Source organism: Falco punctatus, assembly GCF_963210335.1.
Source record: "Falco punctatus genome assembly, chromosome: 4".
Lineage (NCBI taxonomy): Eukaryota > Metazoa > Chordata > Aves > Falconiformes > Falconidae > Falco > Falco punctatus.
The window spans coordinates 93,811,935-93,830,189 of NC_137583.1; positions in this window are offsets into that span (position 1 = coordinate 93,811,935).

Below are 18,255 nucleotides of genomic sequence, written 5' to 3' on the forward strand. Positions count from 1 at the left end.
CTTCTATTGAGTAAGGTATGCACTTGGAGCAAAAAATTAAAAGATTCTTAATATCCTACCCAAATGTGACCCCATCCTTGCATGGTGTAAGTAGTTTCCAGTAAGTAACCTAAAAGAGGTAAGTTCTTCTCAGCAGAGGCTTTTCTGCTTTTTTGAACACAGGATTCAAATACAGTTTGGCACTGCTTGACTTCCCCCTGACAGAACCCGACATTTGCAATAGCTGGACTGATCTGGAGAACAAATGTACAGGGGTACATTTTTATTTATTATTTTTTTTTTACCTTCATCAAAAGTGGACAAGGGTATATCAGAGCTAACAGATATGACAATAACAGCCCACGCATTTGCAGCTGGACAGGCTGGAAAGAGAGGCAGTCAACCGCATTTAGCACTGAATTGGTGAGATGCGGGTATTTCAGGACCAGACACGATTTAAGGGGGCATTACGCCAAGGTCTCCATACTTGACAAACAGAACTTTACATTACATAATTTGGATCAAATGCTGGTTCTCCTATCCCTGATTTTACCATTTTAGAAAGCTTTGTGATGAGAAAGATGCTGCTTCTTCCTTACAGAGAAATTTCTAGTCTACAACTGCAAATTTTTCAAGCTAAAGGCCCAACCATGGTGCCATTAGAGAATTCCTTCTCTCTCCCTCTGTGCAAAGGTTACTGCACAGATTAGTATTTCTAATGCAATAATCACATGACACCTGAGCACATAGTCTGTAACAACAAAATAAAGTTCTCCTATGAACACGAGGTAGTTCTTGATCCCTCAGATGGCCACAGCACTGTGTTTGAATGAAGGTGATACAATAGTGTAAAGAAATAAAAAGGCAGGATGGTGGAAGAAGGATAAGAGGAAAATGAGAAAGGAGAAAGTAGTAACAGGATTATTTTTTTTCTGTGTGGATATTTTTTCTCTAAATGGTAGGAAACTCAAAGGTTTCTCTGACAAAGGCAAAGTACATCCATACTCCCTGAGCAAAAAATAACCCCAACAACCACCCAAAAACCCCAGACCAACCACGGCAGAATTGTATGTTGAGCTCTGAATAGAACAGGCGTATATTGGTAGGTATAGAAATCCATAATTAAAATAAGGTTATGAGCTTCTATTCCTACTTTTCTCACAATCCTTAAATCATAGTAGAAGTCACCATCATTGTTAATGAAAGGGATCTTATTTGCTGGGCTGAGATGAGGCAAACGTCTGTAGAATTTGATTCTTGTGCTTCCACTAGCCCAACAAACCTGTTCTGGTTACCTCCAGGATATGTGTTTTAGTGAACACACATCATCTCCCACTCTACAACTGTCAGAAAAAAGGCTGCAAATGTATGTTTATAACTAGTCTGGGTCCTGGTTTTAAGATAAAATGGCAAGTTCTACTTATTACCAAGAGGTCACAGGTTTTCTTTTTGACAACATTGTTTTTACCAGGCAGCAACATTGCTCAGCATCAAGCAGCATCTTAGAAACTTGAAGCAATGTGAAATATGACATGTAGCATTTGCTATTTGCATGACTTTATCCTTTTCGTTGCGAGTTATGAGTTAATGCTAGCCCTGCACACAGGAGGAAGTTGGCTCTAATGGAGCGTGTCTCTGGTGGGAGAGGGGTGATTGTATAATTATCATTACCATTGATAGCGTTTTTTATTTCTTTAAGTGATGCTTATAGCTGGGCATCAATATAATTTGGGTTTGCACATGAAAGTGAAATGATAGGAATTTAGGAATTTCCTGCCCAGACAGACCCACACATTTTTTCTTATCCAGTGGTAAAGAAATGCTTCAAAGAGCAGTATATAAGCCTCGTAATGGACAGCGGTGCAACAACCTGTTCATAGCGGTAACTTAGCCTTATACTCTGGCAGTAAGTGGTTGCTACTTTAATGACCTAGTCATTCAAAGCACTTAACTATGTGCTCAAACTTTGAATAACCTCATTTGCTTCAATGGGGCAACATACATGCTGACTTCCAACCACATGCTTAAATGGTTTGCTGGGTCAGGGCCAGAGAGTTCAGCATCTGGCAGGATCAAATACTAAACCTCATGATATTTCGTATTTCTTCATGATTTCTATACATAGATCTATTTTATGATCATGCTGCTATCTACTGCTAGAATATCACAGAAGTCAAGGCTTTCTGAAGCTTTTTGTTTTAAGACTTTAAAAGATTGGAGATTTTTTTTCTATTGATTTCCAATTTCAGCATAGTAATTTCTTATGTCACATTGTGATTTCCTACCCTGCTTTGTTATTGTTAAAAGAAAGGGACATACTGGATTTGAATATTTCTCTTGCATTCATAAAAGTAGGGAACAATTTCAGTGAGTTACTGTTGCAAGCTACACTGGTTTGAAACCGATTTGAGATCATACTAGCACAATCCTGGCTTTATAGTTGCAGAACAAACCCATGATCCTGGTGTGGCTGCCCCCAATTATTAAGCCTCTAACTGCTTCTAGCTATAGTTCATTATAAAACTCTGATAACACTGTATTAGAATAAAAGCATCTGCATCCCAAATCGGTATAAATAATTTGCTGCAAGAGATCACAGTTTATAAATGAAGGGGGTGGAGAAAGTAATTTGTTGTACTTATGTTCACAATATTTTTTATAAATGGTATTATTAAGGAAAAAGGAAGAATGAATATAGAAACTGATGAAGACAAGTTCAGAAACTAAAGATTATTTTTTTTATATATTTACTGCAAGTATTCAGCTTCTTTAATGAGTATCATTGGCATTCAAAACCCATAGAAAAAACCTGACTGGGTTTGACAGAATATGGACCAAACCCCAGAAGTGGGTATGTGCCAGCGCAGTTCTACAGTTAAAAATTTCACTGTGTCTCAAAGGGAGGGAAATAAATTAGTAGAGTTTGGCAGAAATTATTTCTCCCATCTTAGGCACCTGAATATTTGTTTGGTATTTTGGGGTGTAAATATGCAAGTGTTTGAACCCCACCATGTCTGACATACAGTCCTGACCATATTGATGTGCAACAAGAGTAACTCTAGAGGAACCCACAGAACTAGAGGAACCTTATGTCAAAAGACAATATATGGTTTGGGTGGTTTTTTCCCTTTTTTTCTTTCTTGTTCATTATAATTAACTGTTACCCTGCAAATGATCAAGGGGAAGAGAAGCTGCAGGGAAAATTACAGTGTGTATCACATATAGTAGATGTTTGAAGCCATTAATGTATGGATGGGTTACTTGAAATATTTTATATGCAATTTGTGGAGAATGCTCTGTAGTGTCAAGAGCATCACTGCAGAATGTTTACATTTTAATGTTTAGAATTGCTTTACTTACTCATGCGAAATTTTTAACAGATTTCACCTGAGGTGCATTCATGTAAATATGAAATCTATTTAAAATTTTACTAAATTTCTGTCTTCGGTATGTCTCACTTTATACCTTTGTTGAATTTAAGAATTGTTATGTAGTTTAATGTAAAATGGTGCAGTAACATTGACATGGCTTGTCTTTGAGTGTCTATGCAGTTTTGCAAGTATATTGTACTAATATAATTTTGTAAAAGTCGGATTGTGATGAGTATGTTTGTAAAGACATTATTTATTCCCTTATAAACCTAATATCTACTATCTTTATGCAGATAAATATTGATGCCTGATTATTTCATAGCTATCCGTGAAAACTGCTGCTCTGATTTGCAAAGTCTGACTCAGAAAAGCAACATCTCCCACATGGTGACAGATACTGTGGTTGTCCTAAGAACTGGTGTTCAATACCGTTACTTGTTGGGAGGGGAGGTAAGAGCCGTGCAAAAGGTTTTCCTTTACTTTTACCTGTGGTTTGGGAGCTGGGATTTTGGGACTCTTTGTTCAGCTGGTGACTTGTTCATGTGGCATCACTTCACCAGGTTACTTCACTGCCATTTGCCTCAGTTTTCCCATTGGTGGAACAGCAATTATAATGCTTTAGAAAAATTACAGAAACTTTAGGAACAATGAATTTGTTAGAAATCCACTGATCTGTGTTTGGGCAAGGCTCCTGTTAATGTCCATTGGGCTCCAGATCAGGCCTCACAATTGCCAAATATTTTTTATTTTATTTTATTTTTTGCAAAGAGGAACCTGCCCTACTTCTGAAAGGGTGAGTAGATCATGAACCCAGAAGTCCAGGGCTGAGAGCAGGCCTTACTCTGCATTGAGCAAGACCAAGACCTTCTTTGGCAGATTTCTCCCTCCTGGAGTGAGACAAGAAGAGCATGGCTGGTAAGAGATTTGGGGCTGATTTTTCTTCAGATTCATAGGTCTACTGGTACTGCATGCTCTGTAACTGTGGGACTCTGTGCTTGGTCTGAACTAAGTATATTGATGTGATAACCACAGTGACAGGCTGCTCCAGTATCGTCAGACACTGAATGTTCATTTTGGGGAGGGCAGGCTCGTCTTACCAGTCTTTGTTCCATTACTGAGAGGCGAGGGCAATGCAGAGATGGCAAGGGCTTGGGTGATCAGGCCCTGCCTGCTAGTGTACCTGGTGACTGCTTGCATGGTCACACATAACTTTTACCCCAAATAATCACTGAGTGGTCACAATTATTCCGTATTATTTTTCCTACCCATTTTGGATGCAGCCTTCTCAACTCCTGCTGCAGTATTGATACTCCTCTGAAGCGGTGTGCGGTTACAGACTCTACCCTCACTTAGCCCTTGGTGAGATTAAGCAAAAAAACAGTCAACATTTTGTCTGCCCAACATAAGGCTTTAGAGACTGACCTTTTTCACAGTCCTTGTACTGTTCATGGAGGCAGAGTACAGGTCCCACTGGTACCTCTAGCAGCTCTAGTACACCTAGCATAGGTCCCACGGGCACCTCTAGACCTATACAGGTCTCACAGGCATCTCTTGCAGAGCACTTGAGGTGCTCTGACCCTGAGTGTTGAGGACATAGTACCAAACGGTGAACACCACGAATAATGAAGATGTCCAGCTTTACACAGGAAACCCCTGTAAAAGACCAGGCTACAATCGACAGCTTCGGGGTGGCACTCAGCCTCAACCCCTGAAATGCCACGTCTGGCATTCCCTGCCTCACCCACTGCCCTCTCCAACATGTGGTTTATGGTCCTGCTGGTGATGGCCTCCAACCTATGAGGCTGACATTCACTGCTGGGTAGATCCAGCTGGGCAATAAATGCCCTGAGATGGAAACAAAGGTGCAAAATGAGAAACTCTCTAAAGGCATGACGGGCAGAGGGCTGCAAGGGCAATGAGGAAGGGGGCAGGGAGAACAGGAAAAGAGGACAAGGAGCTCCAGCATAGCACCTCTGATGCTCAAGCTCCTCCAGATCTCCTGTCTTGTTCATTTGGGCAGCCTGTGCTTTGCACGGCACAGCAGCAATCCTCCCCGCCCTGCTCCTGTGTGACCCATTCCAAGCTGGACAGCTTCTGACACTCATTTTGTTTCACTGAAATGCTCAAAGAGAAAAATATGGAAGAAAGGCCTTACATGGAGGCTAAGAAAAAATTCTGGTGGCTGTTTTTCATTTAAACAATCTCTAGGTTTATTTACACATTCAGGCTATTCACTTAATTCAGGCTAATAATTGGAGTACTTTTCTGCATCACTTACAGTTCACTGTCAATAGAGTTGTGATATTTGGGACTCCTGGTAATTGTTCTGCTATTTAAACCATACTGAAAAGCTAATAATCCTCATTTAGGGTTTTTTAACTGAGGCATAGCTTCTGGTTTTATCATCATATCCTGTGGTTACCACACATTAAATTTGTCCTTGAAAGACAATGCTTTGTCTCCAGTTGTATTCATCCTGTTTTACTTAGCACATCTGGAAATCAGGCTCAACATTGCTATTACTTCCCCATCTCCTTCCACTGTCCTGTTCTAGGACATGGTGGTTTGTAATGCAGTTTCTCCCCCAAGTGTCCGTCCCTCTGTGGTCTCTATGTAACTGTACATTGATAGATAATGCAACTGGAGGATTATATGAAAGCAGTTTTAACATTCCAGAGCTGAAATTATGTATTTGATAGACAGAACTTAAATAATTTTGATTTGATTTAAAAGCTGGAAAGAGAATAGCAATTTTGGTTGCTATTTTCTGAATGTACAGCAGATGGTGCTTAACAAATATGCTTTACAACCGATGTCTGAAAAAAGCAAAGCCTGGCAATTTGAATTTTAATCATGTTTCCTGGTCTTTTCCAACTGAAAAAAACATCAATTTGAATGGAGGGCCCCCAACAGAATTGACTTCAGTATCCACAATGTGCACAGTGTTTGAAAGATAGGGATACAACAACAGTTCTTCAAAACCAGCCTCTTGTGTGCTATAAGGAACTATACATTTGGAAAGGAATTAGGCATTAGCAGGATCGTTTCTCTTTCGATTGTTGCTCCTTCCCTCCAGGCTCATCAAGGCTCACTTAACTAATGGGAAAGGTCCAAGATCCCAAGTACTACTTTCCACATGCACAGAAGACTATGAAGAAAATAATGTGATGAGACCCAGTCTGATGTTCCTGAACTCTCATTTGTATACATGTCAGTGAAAGGAAGTTTTTTTTTGTTGCTGACACCAACAGATGAGCCTGTGCTGTGGCTCTGGGCAACTCTTTCCCAGAGTGGGTGGGATCTGTCTCAGGACTAAACCAGAACTTGAGTCGCTGTTTCCCCTCTTGGTATCTTCTTAGTGAGACAAGAAAGGTGCTGCAGCTCTGAGGTGCTGTTTACATTCTGCAGTGTCAAAACCTCAAGATTTATCTCTTGCAAGGCAGCTGTCATTGTACAGAAGCACAAGCTACCATAAGCCAAGGGAATAATATTGAAAGGGGGCAATGAGTCAGAAAGCTAAAGAGAATTTACTGACATGATTAGTAAAGTTTTACCTAAGGTTTATTCTTTTTAAAGCCTGGTTGGTTTTTTTTCAAGAAAGCGTAATTTCTTTTTATTCAGAAGTGCGTTTTTTTCATTACTGATGAAAAGACTCACAATGAACATCTCGGAGAGGGAAATTCCTCCTGCACAAACATTGCTAAGGTATGAACAGCAGGAATACAAACATTCACACCAGCCTTCTTCAGTAGACCTGTCAACCCCAACCTTGTTGGATATTTTCTTGACCCCTAAGGGTACTTTAGCTGCAGACTGTAAACTGTAGTGACATCCATGCAAAACCCATTGGGAAGACCTTTCATGCCCACATAACTGGCCTAAAATCCTTGGATTAAAAGGCGTAAAAACAACGAAGCATTTTTAGATTTAGCTTGCCTGCTAAATAGCCAGTCATGCCACAGGGCTGCCCCGGTTTCTCTAATTTAGAGTCAAAACTTGATTCTCTACTAGCACTGAGACAATTGGCCATCTGTGGAATGGGATGCAGAACCCATACATCTTAGCAGCAGCTGTGGGGGATGCAGTCCTCATCCTTGCCTGCAGCAGTTTCAAAGACAAGCCAACCTTTTAAAGGCAAGTTAATGCAGCTGCAGGCCTAGTGCCGGTGTTAAGACTCCTTTAAGAGCTTGAACACGTGAATTGGATGCTTTTCCACCACATCTGCATAGGGATGCACATGATGACCTGCCAGTTGGACTTGGATATAGAAGTCTCACATCTGCAGTAGATTAACTGGGATTCAAAACCAGAGTGATTTCAAATATGGTCCTGATCAGATTAACTTTGAAAATACATGGTGCCATGAGATGTTATGAATCATACCTACTAGTCCCAATAGGGAAAAAGCCCACATCAGCTTTGCTGATTAAACCAAGCCAGAGTCCAGGTTTTGAAGGAAAGGTGAGCGGTCCATTAATGACTCAGAGCCCCCGAGACCTGAGTGGAAAAGCTGCCACCAATTCAGCAAAGAGGTTGAAGATCTACCAGGATCTTACATGTGCAAGCTGTGTGAAAAGGCCCTTGTTCCTCGCTCTGGAACTGAAGAGGGAATGAGAATACATCTCTCTGGCATATGACGGCATGATTGTTTATGGGCAATGGGAAACGATGTGAATTTATCTGAGGTGTAGCCAAAGAGAAATGGCCAAATTCTCTCTGAAACCATTACAACAACAGACAATTAAAAGAGCCTCTGTTTAATGATCCTAAGAACATTTTGAGGAGTAAGCAATTACAGCCAAGATCGTTGGGAGCCTCTGTGCAACTGAGTGTCTGTTTAACCACCATCTGCAGTTGTTGGCCCACCTTCTCCCTTTGTTTAAATTTCTATTCTCCACAGGCTCCTGCGAGCAGATCACAGCACTGCTGAGGTAATAATCAATACTGCTCCCATTTTGCACTGAGGCAATAATCAATATTGCTCTCATTTTAACTCGCTTGCCACTGAGAAAGCCAAGTTTAATCTCCAAGTTTTTAAAAAGAAACTTCAGCAACAGACTGTGTTAAGTTGCAACTTCATTACAATTATAAAGCTGTAGGAAAAAGATTCATTTATATAGTAATCTGTCACAAATGTATAACATCTACTTTCCTTTCATCAGTCCCATTTTGCAAAGTACTGGGAAAATGTCAAAGCAGACTGCAAAAAAATCTTTTATAGGATGCAGTAAGAAAGCACAATTTATCTAAGTCTTGAAAAGGGTGTGCTCTCAGGCATGGAGTCAGATCAGCCAGAGTGGGTACGCATGTTATATGTTGGATGTGTGTACGCAGGTGTGATGGGGGGAAGGCACAGAAGAAGTAGGATCGCTATGTTGGTATCATATGAGGCAGAATACATTATTCATCTTAAAGGTGAAGGCAATTTCTCCTTTCCTCCCAAAATCAGAATATCCCTTTCTGGTATGGAGAATTGCAGTGTTTTTCTACTTGGAGTCTTCCCAAGGCAATCAGCAGAGAGTCACACAATGAGCCAAAGTTTTCCTCCCTACTTCTGTCCCCACCACAGTCACTAATGTCTTACTGGGAGCTGAACAGAAACGTAGATCTGGCCCTCCACACACCCGCTTCAAGGGATGGTTAAGACTAAAATAACATTAGAAGAAACGCTGAGCATATCCCCAATGAAGCTGAAAGGAGCACTTTTTACTGCTGATCCACCAGTGCCTGATCAGAACTTGTGCTCTAAAAGTTCGTATTTGGGGAATTTCAAAGCTGCCATCCATCCAAAGGGAGGTGTATTCAGTGCCACAGTTTCCAGTGAAAAAAAAATGCAAAATTGAAAATGAAACGAAGCTAGGTTGTAGCTTCACTTCTAGCCTAAAACTTGTCCCCTTAGCCAGGGACTGGTATGTTCAAACACCATGAGAGGAGAAACTGCTTGGCTGCAAGTGAAATTTAGAAAGGAGGTATAAAAGGAGTTTTGTTATTTAGAAGGTCGGTCTCTGTTACGCTTGCCTAAATATAGCTAGATTTCACAAGTTTACCCTATTTTCTCAAAAGTAAAAATATAACTTCGAGTTGGGTACAATAAGGGTGTCCCCAGGAGCAGAAGGTATTGTGCTGTATCATTTAAAGACTTAAGAGTTGCTGTTTCTTATCTTTGGGTTTACCTCTACCACTGTGAACTGCCCCAATCAAACTGAAAGCAAGCAGCTTCAGAAAAGTTATGCAAGTGTAAGCTCCAGCTAGCTTGCAGACATAATACAGAAATAAATTCTTACATCTACGTCTACTACTGCAAACACTGAACTGGCTCTTGAGGTGTCCCGTAAGGCTGTGGGTGGTTGCCGTTCAATCTACATCCAAGCTCGCTCCCACTAACACTAACAGGTATGCCACATGCTTCTTATTCAGAGGAAACAGAAAGGCAATTACACATCTTTGTTTAACATCAACTCGATCAACAGAAACCACTGTCCCGAGGCATGGAGCAGCATGACAAAGGTCTGAGCAGGAACTCTGCCGTGGGTCCTTGCAAACTGGCAGCAAGGACAGGCGCTGGGGCACTGGTTTCATTGTGGTTGTGTGTGACAGGAATCTGAAAGTGAGTTAACAGCAAGCGAAGGCAGTGTGAGAGTGAGACTGAAGTGGAGCAAGAAAAGCTTGTGGTGCTCAAGGTGCCTGGGAAGACTTTATCCATGCTCACGGAATTGTGTTTAGAAAAACTGTTTTCTGGTGTCTTTGCGTGTAAACAGGATTACAGTATTGAAAACAGTAACTCCTTACTCCAGCCAGACAAATGTGACCCACACAACCAACTTTTAAGAAGCAAAGCTGCTTTTTATGGCTAACTGCCTAAGGACTAATACTTAAACAAAAAAGAAAAAAAGCAGGTTTTAGACTAGAAGCGTAGTAGTGTAAATTCGCATAATTTACCTCTAGCATAGCTCCAGTGAAATACTAGAAACCCTGCCAGTCTGTATCAGCTAACATAGTCCTTCAGCTCCTTTCATTACTGGCCAACAAACCATCTAGGGCCCTGTCAACATCTCATAAATGCACCTGACCCATGAAAACAATAATCTCCTTGTAAGGGGTACATTATGGTCAGGAATCACTAGAAGAACCAGTTTCAGAGCTCTGATGGTCCACAGGTGTCCTCTGCAACCCTCCCAAGCACAGCACTTCACTTCACAGGCCCTAACCCACCACCTTCTTTTGCATGGTCTCTCACCAATTCCCACCGCTGTGACTTTGTGTTTTGGGTGTACTGGCTGCAACTCAGTTTGAGAGGAGGAAGATAGAAGACAACCTAGCTAGCTCACAGTTCTGTCTCAGATCAATGCTACCGTAGTGTCCATTGTGAGGCAGACGTGATGGCTTTTTATCAACGCTTTCTGAAAAGTCTATGAAGAAACTTTTCCAGACCCTTCCTTCATGATCATCTATCAGTAGGGCAATCAACAGGATAGAAACAAAAGCCTTTAAGGTTACTTTTCAAAAAGGCCTCCAGTTTTTTGTAGAATCACAGTTATTAGTCAAATAATCTATTTGCCTAAGTCAGTATTACTTCTGTAAAGCAGTAGTGAGTAGTCTTGAAGCAGTATTGACCACTCCTGACATTTCCTAGTTTAAGGAGCAGCATTCCATTCGGATGGAAAGCAGATACAAATTTGTCTTTAAAGAAGCCCAAACAACTGCGCCAGATCTGGACACCATTATGATGAGAACTTAATGGAAAAATCGAGCTCCCTACAGTTTCTATATGAAGCTCTGAAACAGAACCAGGAAGCCGAGATTCGGCTCCAAAGTCACTCTCTTAATGTGTCCATTTGCTTTTTAATACCCTGCTGCTACACCACAGACAAGCAAAACACAAAACTCAAGATTCCTTTGAAAGCTGAGCCCTTTATTAAAAATACTAACCTATAAGCCATAAAAAAAAAATATATTCTACAGCAAGTGTGTAGTATTGCAGTACCTCCCAACAGCCATACTCAGTTATTTTAACTCCTGAGCCTGTTCCAGACAGTCTAAAGTCTGTTTCTAGATGGCCTAGAAAATCAGCCCCTACTGAAAGAAGGGACAAAAGGCTTTACACAGTTCAGGGTAAATCCACGAGAAGAGATTTCTGAAGTTTGTTAGAAGCAATGACTAAAAACTAAGACAATGCTGAAAGTTCATCTCCATAGTGGAATGAATAATGATTATGTCATCAGTGATATGAAATATTGACTACAAACACCTTACAGATGTATTTCCTCCTGTAATTGTATGGGCAAGTTTAACCGCAATTCTGAACAGCAGTGACACTTTTGGTAAGAATTTGTAACCATACTCTTCTTATGGAACTTCTAATAAACCACCTATACTAGTGGAAGATAAACCACAATTTTCAGTTGGGCTGTAAGACACCAATTTCTAAAAAGCTGTATCAATTTTTTACAGCATTTAAAACAATAATTAAAGGTCTTTTTGCTTATTTTGAAGACAACTTGGCAAAATACACTTTGCACATTGTTTTCATTAGCTGTAGACAAATCACATATAAACATTTCACACCCACCCGTTTAATTGTACGAAAGTTTGACCAGAGTAGGGTAAAAGTGCATTTTTAGAACACAGTGCCTCCATGAATTTGGTTTTAAGGATTCCTCTACTCATTAGATAGAAAAACCAACACAAGTAAAATTGTAGATTGGTATGTTTGAACAACCGTATCTACGCAAACCATCTTTATTAGCTGTAAACTCTCGGAGATTTTGCTCTGAATACTAAAAGGCAAATTAAATTCTTCATAAGCCCATTAGTTCTCAGCAAGCGGTAACAGTCAAGCGGGAAAAGTTGCAATGTCTGCTAACAGATTAAGGCCTGACTCTTCTGGGGATTTTTTGGTGAACATCTTCATGCACCTGAGGTGAATACAGGAAAGGATTTTGCTTTGAAGGTAGTAAGCTGAAGGGAATCTATTTTGAAGCTTGTATCCTCAGCTACATATCAAGTGCACAAGTTGTTTGGTGTCGTAGTGTTTTGGGTTTGGTTTGGTTTTGGTTGTTGGGGGTTTCGTTGAGGCCTGTCGGGTGCAACCCGGCAGCTCGACTTGGCGCACACTTCCCCTCAGGGCTCGCCTCCAGCCGGCGGAGGGACACCGCGGGCTGGGCCGCAAGGCCGATCTGCCCCCTCCCGCCCGAGCCCTGAGGCGGGGGCTCTCTGCGGCCGCGCCGCGCCCCTTCCCCACGGCAGCTGCTGCCGGTGACAGGCGCCGCGACCCCCACTTTGGCGGTGCGAGGCCGGGGCCCGCCTCAGCCAGGGCGCCGGCGCGGCGGGCGGGCTGCGGGGTGATGGCGCAGCCTGTAAGCGGTGCCGAGCAGCGGCGTGGAGCGCAGCACGGCCCCGGTGCGCCGCGCACCTGCCCGGGCCGCAGCACCCCACGAGCGCCTCGACACCTCCGCGGGAGGGCGCGCCGCTCGGCCGCGGAAGGGGCGGGCAGAGGCGGCGCCGCGCTCAGCAGCCGCCACGGCGACTCGTCGAGGGGCGAACGGGGCGCTGGCAGCTGGTAGCGGTCCGCCATGGCGGCCCCCTGCCCGCCCGCCGCGGCACCTTTCCCCCGCCGGGGCCGGGCTGCGAGCTCCCGGGGCGGTCTGGGCCAGCCCGGCGGGCCGGGGCCGCTGGCTGGGCCGTGGGGTGGCGGCGCGGGCAGGGGGCCTGGGGGACCCCGGGGCGGCCGGCGGCGAGGCCGGGTGAAACACCCACGCAGAAGAAACCGCGGGGGCTGGTTTTGCCGGTAGCCCAGTACAAAGCAATTTGTGCGTCCGCTGCCGCTTGGTACAGAGCTGCGCCTTCCTGCTGTGCTAATGCTGCTTTTTCTTTTTTTTTTCTACCCCCTTTTCTCAGAGCTAAAATTCATCATCTCTCTTGATTATTACGATCTCCTTTGCTGCGATCTCCGACAGGGTGTGCAAAGTAATTACTGAGCTCGTTTTCACGTGCTGGTCTGAAAATCCAAGCAGTTTCTCCCAGCTTGCTCAGGATGCCTCTGTCGTGTGGAGCTCTGCCAATTTTATTTGAAGGCCCAGGCATGACATTAACAAAGCCTCCCTCACCCAAATTTTCAGCTGGAGGGAATATTTTAAAAATTCTGGTTATGTTGACTGAAACTCTGTCTTAACTCATCGATAAGGTTTTATTTCCCCCTGTATTCAGAGGCTTCGTGGTCTGCTTTTCCAGCTGTCTCTGTGGGTTTGTGCTGCTGGTGAGGTTTGGAATTTGGAGCTTGAGTGGACACCTCACAGGGGAGAAGATTGAGCCTCTACCCAGACAGTGTACTTGCAGTTTCAGTTCTGGAGTGTTTTGACCAGCAGTTGTAAATCTACCGGCTGCAGCATATGTTCATTTTCTTTTAGCTCGGGGTCAATGTGAATATATATCATGATGTGAGTTGCTGAATGTTGTTGTTCTTAAGGGAGAAAAGAAAAGGTTGTGTTATACAGATGGAAAAATTTTGTGAAAGTGCTTCCATAGACGTGGAGGAATGTTGCAGCATTTCTATGTGACTAATTTTGTTTTCAGTCAAAAGCTTCCAGCAAGGTGGGCTGCTATGAATAGCAAAATGGCTGAAGTAGAAGAAAAAAAATGGTTTCCAGAATGAAATGGTTACTGTGTATGCATTTATTTTTATGTATTTATTTATTTTGGCAAATGCATGTGTGTCAAGGAAGGGCCTTTGTTAGGGATGGCTTCTCTGAACCATGTTCCAGTAATGATTTCTTAGTGCCTTGCTACAATTTTTTTCTTCAGCTGTAATGATGCTTGCAGTAAAGTCTCCTGCAAAGCCAGTCGAGGTTTTCTCTGGTTTAGCAGTACAATGACCCTCCCCACCAGTGGAGGAAAGTGGTATCACAGAAACTGTAGCTTTAAGTGGCAATTAAGTTCACGAGTTCATGAAGTATAGCTAAAAAATCTTGTCAGCGGTAACTGGCTCAACTTGGCTGTAGTTAGTTAGTTTGGCCTTACAAGTCTTGTCTGACTTGCTTACCATTGTAAACAAAAAATTCCTTATAAATTGTTCCTGTTTGATACAAAGCCATTGGAATATGTACTGTTGGTGTGTACACATGTAGTACATGTGAAAACATAACAAGTGTTCCCTATAAATACTAGAGCACCTAAATATTAAACCACTCATCAGTGTTACAAGAACACAAGAAATTCACAGTCCAGAATTACAGTTTATTTGTGATCAGCAAAGAAAGACCCAGTACAACCTATTTCACTTAGTGCAGAATAAATTTTCATTTTGGATTAATCTCTCTGGGAATAGGTTTTTTAATTCTTCTTAGCATCCGTGATTTGCATTAATATATGCAAAGCATTGTAACAGCATACTTTTTCCAAAAGCTGATCTCTTCAAAATTAAATGCACCATTTTGATAAGGGAAGTATCTTTTGTTTTAAAAAATATCCCTAAACGTGAAACTTTTTTTAACCCACAGCTTTTACAGCAAAATGCACAAAGCATTTACAAATGCCAATTTAAAGGGTTTAATTTTGTCTGTTATTAAACTGGATAATTCCTTCACAATATATGCTGGTTACACTGGAGTGTCTGCAGTCCTAAAACTGTGAGTGTGTATACATGTGTGTATGGATATACATACATATGTATTTTCTGCCTATTCTGTGTAAGTGGCAATCATGATATTCTTTCCTTCAGTGCAACAGGTTTTCAATCCTGAGTTACTACTCAGACCTTTTATTTAGGACAATTTTCTACTGATTTCACTGAGAGTTTTTCTCAGTTACAGTCTGAATAGGAATTTAACAGTGTCTTCATATTTTGGTGCAGTACAGTCTGAATAGGAATTTAATGGTGTCTTTCACGTTTTGGTACAGAGTTAATTCTCAGTGACTGTGATTTGTTTCTTGTGGGCTTCAGAGACCTGGAAGCCCACACGTGGTCCTGTTTGTTGGGAAACCCTTCCAGGTCATCTTTTTTCAGATGTCAGCATATAGTCAGATTGTATTTCGCTGTGAATTACTGGATCACGAAGAAGAGTTTAAAAACTATTCAAAGACCTGGTGGAGATTGTGCCCTGCTTCTGTTTTGTCTGTTTAACTTTTTTTTTCAGTCTTGAATCTTTCTTACCTGCATAGGTGTTTTTAAAAGGTCAGAAGAATGGTCATTTGGAAAGGTAAAAAGCTGTATCACTTTTCTTTACATCTTTCTGATCGTTTAGTTTGTTTTCTGTGACTGAATGCCTCAAAGTGATTTCAGCGTTTCCCACACTTAGCTTCATAAAAGAGCCCCATGGCCTGTAATTAATGAGATATGCTATAAATGTCACCACTTTGCTCATGAAACAGTTCTATTTTTACTTGATTCTTGACATTCAGGCTTGTTAGCATGCTGACGTGTGTTTTACAACATTTCACTAACTTATCATCTCAACTGTGCAGGCTAAATGGCAAATACATTTTCATAGCTTGGAGAAATGCAGCTTAGAAAAGGACTGTTAATGGTCTTCTCACATTTTCTTTGTTATTAGGTTGCTGGGGCTTTTTTAGTCACTTTTAAGAGTTTAGAGTACCTCCCTCTTCTGGTGTCATAGTTGCTGGAACTCTGTGACGGCCATCAGGTCAATCCTCTGTGGTTTTGAACGTTGGTACAGCAGCACCTTCCTCTTGCAGGTGAGAGGTGCAGCAGGCCCTGTAGCCTCTGGAGAGAGAACCACACCAGAACTAAAAAGTCTGGTATTCTAAACCATTTTCTTGTTCCTAGCTCAACATAGGCAGGTATCTGTACCACAGAATCTGAGAAGCCCTGGTACAAACAGGTAATAGTTTCTGTGTCTTTCAGCATTGAATTGTAGGTCTTGAAAAGTAATAAAAAAAATACCTAGGTAGTATGGTAATGATTTGATCACTAATGAAGGATAAATGCTTAGATAATTAGGATAATTAAAAAGTGAAATATGAATTTGATTTTAGAAATCATTCACATTGGAAATTGTTCGTCCCCATGAGTTTTTTTCTTATGTTTAGTTACTTAGTTTCTCTCTTAAAGGTTTTAATTGCCTGTTTTGCCATTTTACCTGCAGTTTATATGTAATATAAACAAACAGCTGTTTTCTGCAACAGTTCATGGTAGATCTTCCCTTTGTTTTGTATGCCTGACTATTTCCTGTGTAGGCCCATCAGCTTTATAAAGTGAAGGTTTTTGGGTTTGCCTTTTAATTTTGTTGTCCTCCCGTTTTACATGGCCAGATAAACTGTGCTGTTTTTTCCTTAAGGATCTCTGGAAGAGAAAGATTACACATATTTGAAATTGTAGCAGAGGCAGCCTTGTTAGCAGCTCACCAGGAATGAAGATACCTGCACTTGGAGTTTTGTCATCCCATTTTTAGAAAAAGGAAATGTGACGGAAGTGCCAGTACCAGTGCCCTTTTTGGGGTCTTACCTAATGTAATGGGCCTGTGGCTGTGCAAACAATACTATTAAATACAGAGTCCTTAAAGGTGAGCAGATAGGTGCAAGGTAAACAAAAAAGAGACTAGTAGCAGCCCAGAGAAAACAAGATATTTTCCTGATCAATACATTCAGACTTGGGTTTTTTTCCACAAAAAAACTTTGAATGGGATCTAAAGATGCTTAATTGCACAAACATACAAGCTTCTTGAACATTCTGCTTTAGTTTTTAAGTGGCTTTTCTGTGATGAGATAGTGACATGCTAGCCCTGAAATGTAAAACATGAGTATGTTCTTGACATAGCTATTTTTTTGAAAGTAGCCTATAATTTTTCCTATTCTGAAAGTATGTATTAAACCCTCTTAAACTGAGCATCTTTTAGAGTTGGCATTTCAGACTATTCAATCAGCTGGAAAGATGTTTTCAACAGAACTTTGGTCTAAGCCATAGTTCTACAATACATGGGAATAATGCAGTGTATTCATAAATAACTGCTGCCATTGCTTCATCTGGTAGTGATGCAGAAGCTCTCTGTTAGTGGTGTGCTTTTCTAATCCTTTTCCTATTAGAGGAGGAAAAAAGCTATTTTTTTCCTCAGTGTATAAAATGATCACACAAATCAATACTGTGCTTCCAATTAGTCATTCTAGTTTTGTATCGCTTTTCTCGTTGTTTGCTCTTAATGAGAAAACAAAGATTTCAGCAAGAGTTTTGTTATTTACTCTGGTCAGTTAAGCCAGAATTTAATCCATGAAAATCTGGTCAAAGAATAGTGCTTGCTGATCATCCTGGGTATGGTGAGAGAAGATGGTGGTTGTTTTCCCCCAAAATCTCCCACCTTCAGATTTTGGCACAGGGAATTTTCTAATATTTTCCATCCATCTCTGTTTTTGATGTTACATCAGTAAAATAGAAAATAAACTAAAAGACAAGCCAAAGCACTTGCTTCCTCAGTTGTTTGGGAGGGACCAAGGCAGGGAGGAGTGTGTGCGTGTGCATGAGGAAGAGGAGCACTGACTGCTATGTGAAGGGCTGTGCAGGGATGCAGGATGCACATCCAAAGGAAAGCGATGTCTGTGAGTTTTGCTCCTTGTGGAAGTGTTTTTCTGTATCTGGCTTGCTCCTACCGGTTCCAGGAAAAGTCTAGTATAGTTTGATGCTGGTCCCCTGCAACTTCTAAGCACATTAAAAGTCCTGAGATACTCAGTAACACCCTGTTTTGTGTTGGCTGCAAATGCTTATATGCTTAATTTCAGTGTAACTTTATCAATAATATTTTCTTCAGAAGTCAGCAGGGACTATTTGCTTCATTTAGGACACCCACTAGAGGGAGCAGTGATAATGTTTTAACGTTGAAGACTACACAAATTGCATTAGTAGCACTCGTGTAAATCTGGGGCACTAAGAAAAGGCTTGGGTTCCTGCCTCTCCTGAAAG